The following is a 3,616-nucleotide window of genomic DNA, read 5'->3' on the forward strand; positions in this document are numbered from 1 at the left end:
TCTGGATGTCAGTTTCCTGAACCAAAGGTGGAACAGTTCTCTGGTTGGGTCCTGAGCCAATCTTCCACCTGGGGGCTGAATGATGGCCTCTCTGGTTCTCACCTGGTTGGTGTTGTTCATCCCACACTACCAGTAAGACCTGGTCTCTTGCTAGGCCACACTAGGTGTTAGGACTGGTTCCTGGGTCACACTGGTTGTAGGGACTGGTTCCTGCTAGGCCACACTAGGTGTAGGGACTGGTTCCTGGGCCATACTGGGTGTAGGGACTGGTCCTGCTGGGTCACACTGGGTGTAGGACTTGTTCCTGGGCCATACTGGGTGTAGGGAGGTTCCTGCTGGGTCACACTGGGTGTAGGGACTGGTTCCTGGGCCACACTGGGTGTAGGGACTGGTTCCGGGCACACCGGTGTAGGGACTGGTTCCTGGGCCATACTGGGTTTTAGGACTAGTTCCTGGGCCACACTGGGTGTAGGGACTGGTTCCTGCTAGGCCACACTGGGTGTAGGGACTGGTTCCTGCTAGGCCACACTAGGTGTAGGGACTGGTTCCTGGGCCACACTGGTGTAGGGACTGGTTCCTGGGCCACACTGGGTGTAGGGACTGGTTCCTTTGCCACACTGGGTGTAGGGACTGGTTCCTGGGCCACACTGGGGTTAGGGACTGGTTCCTGGCCACTGGTTAGGACTGGTTCCTGGGCCAACTGGGTATAGGGACTGGTTCCTGGGCCACACTGGGTTATAGGGACTGGTTCCTGGGCCACACGGGTGTAGGGACTGGTTCCTGGGCCACACTGGGTGTAGGGACTTATTTCTGGGCCACACTGGGTGTAGGGACTGGTTCCTGGGCCACACTGGGTGTAGGGACTGGTTCCTGGGCCACACTGGGTGTAGGGACTGGTTCCTGGGCCACACTGGGTGTAGGGACTGGTTCCTGGGCATACTGGGTTTTAGGACTGGTTCCTGGGCCACACTGGGTGTAGGGGCTGGTTCCTGGGCCACACTGGGTGTAGGGACTGGTTCCTGGGCCACACTGGGTGTAGGGACTGGTTCCTGGGCCACACTGGGTAGGGACTGGTTCTGGGCCATACTGGTTTTAGGACTAGTTCCTGGGCCACACTGGGTGTAGGGACTGGTTCCTGCTAGGCCACACTAGATGTAGGGACTGGTTCCTGGGCCATACTGGGTGTAGGGACTGTTCCTGGGCCACACTGGGTGTAGGGACTGGTTCCTGGGCCACACTGGGTGTAGGGACTGGTTCCTGGGCCATACTGGGTGTAGGACTGGTTCCTGGGCCATACTGGGTGTAGGGACTGGTTCCTGGGCCACACTGGGTGTAGGGACTGGTTCCTGGGCCACACCGGGTGTAGGGGACTGGTTCCTGGGCCATACTGGGTGTAGGGACTGGTTCCTGCTGGTCACACTGGGTGCAGGGACTGGTTCCTGGGCCACACTGGGTGTAGGGACTGGTTCCTGGGCACACCGGGTGTAGGGACTGGTTCCTGGGCCATACTGGGTGTAGGGACTGGTTCCTGCTGGGTCACACTGGGGTGCAGGACTGTTCCTGGGCCACACTGGGTGTAGGGCTGGTTCCTGCGGTCACACTGGGTGTAGGGACTGGTTCCTGGGCCACACTGGGTGTAGGGACTGGTTCCTGGGCCATACTTGGTGTAGGGGACTGGTTCCTGGGCCACCATACTGTGTAGGACTGGTTCCGGGCCAGGGCCCAGGAACCAGTCCCTATACCCAGTGTGGCCCAGGAACCAGTCCCTACACCCAGTGTGGCCCAGGAACCAGTCCCTACACCCAGTATGGCCCAGGAACAAGTCCCTACACCCAGTGTGACCCAGCAGGAACCAGTCCCTACACCCAGTATGGCCCAGGAACCAGTCCCTACACCTAGTGTGGCCTAGCAGGAACCAGTCCCTACAACCAGTGTGRCCCAGGAACCAGTCCTAACACCTAGTGTGGCCTAGCAAGAGACCAGGTCTTACTGGTAGTGTGGGATGAACAACACCAACCAGGTSAGAACCAGAGAGGCCATCATTCAGCCCCCAGRTGGAAGATTGGCTCAGGACCCAACCAGGAACTGTTCCCACCTTTGGTTCAGGAAACTGACCATCCAGGTGGACATCATCCCTATGCTGGGTTATTTTGTCAAAAGACTGACCATCGCAATAAGGCACCAACACCACGAGAGAACCAGGGAGGCCCTGGAAGAAAATGGAACAAATAAACTTCATGAAAGACCTCTGGCCCAGGAACCTCTGGCCCGGGAACCTCTGGTCCGGGAACCTCTGGTCCGGGAACCTCTGGCCCGGGAACCTCTGGTCCGGGAACCTCTGGCCCGGGAACCTCTGGTCCGGGAACCTCTGGTCCGGGAACCTCTGGCCCGGGAACCTCTGGCCCGGGAACCTCTGGCCCGGGAACCTCTGGCCCAGGAACCAGTCCCTACACCCAGTGTGGCCCAGGAACCAGTCCCTACACCCAGTATGGCCCAGGAACCAGTCCCTACATCTAGTGTGGCCTAGCAGGAACCAGTCCCTACACCCAGTGTGGCCCAGGAACCAGGAACTTAGTTCTAAAACCCAATATGGCCCAGAAACCATCCCTACCCAGTGTGGCCAGGAACCAGTCCCTAACCACCCAGTGGCCCAGAACCAGTCCCTACACCCATTGGCCCAGAGAACCAGTCCCTACACCCAGTGTGCCAGCAGAACCAGGTCCCTACAACGCCAAGCCATTGTGGCCCAGGAACCAGTCCCTAAAACCCAGTATGGCCCAGAACCAGTCCCTACACCCAGTGTGGCCAGCAGAACCCAGTCCCTACACCCAGTGTGGCCCAGGAGGAAACCAGTCCCTACACCCAGGGTGGCCCAGAAACAGTCCCTACACCCAGTTGTGGCCCAGGAACCGTCCCTAACCCAGTGTGGCCCAGGACCAGTCCCTAACCCAGTGTGGCCCAGGAACCAGTCCTAACCCAGTGTGGCCCAGAACCAGTCCCTACACCGAGTGTGGCCAGGAACCAGTCCCTACACCCAGTGTGGCCCAGAGAACCAGTCCCCTACACCCAGTGTGGCCACCGGAACAGTCCCTACACCCAGTGTGGCCCCAGGAACCAGTCCCTACACCCGAGTCCGTACCCCAAGGAACCAGTCCCTCACCCAGTGTGGCCAAAGGAACAGTCCCTACACCCAGTGTGGCCCAGGAACCAGTCCCTTACACCCAGTGTAGCCCAGGAACCAGTCCCTACACCCAGTGTGCCTGCAGGACCAGTCCCTACACCCAGTGTGCCCGAAAGAACCCAGTGTCCGTAAACATCCAGTATGGCCCAGGAACAGTCCCTACACCCGTGTGGCCCACGGAACCAGTCCCTACACCCAGTGTGGCCCAGGAACCAGTCCCTACACCCAGTGTGGCCAGGAACCAGCCCTACACCCAGTGTGGCCCAGGAACAGTCCTCACACACCAGGTGTGCCCAGGAACCAGTCCTACCCCAGTGTAGTCCCCAGGTAAAACTCAGTCCTAACCCTAGTAGCCTGGACCCAGGAACCAGTCCCTATACCCCAGTGTGGCCCAGGAACCAGTCCCTACACCAGTGTGGGGCCCAAGGAACCTGT

This window comes from Salvelinus sp. IW2-2015, linkage group LG4q.1:29, assembly GCF_002910315.2.
Source record: "Salvelinus sp. IW2-2015 linkage group LG4q.1:29, ASM291031v2, whole genome shotgun sequence".
Taxonomy (NCBI): domain Eukaryota; kingdom Metazoa; phylum Chordata; class Actinopteri; order Salmoniformes; family Salmonidae; genus Salvelinus; species Salvelinus sp. IW2-2015.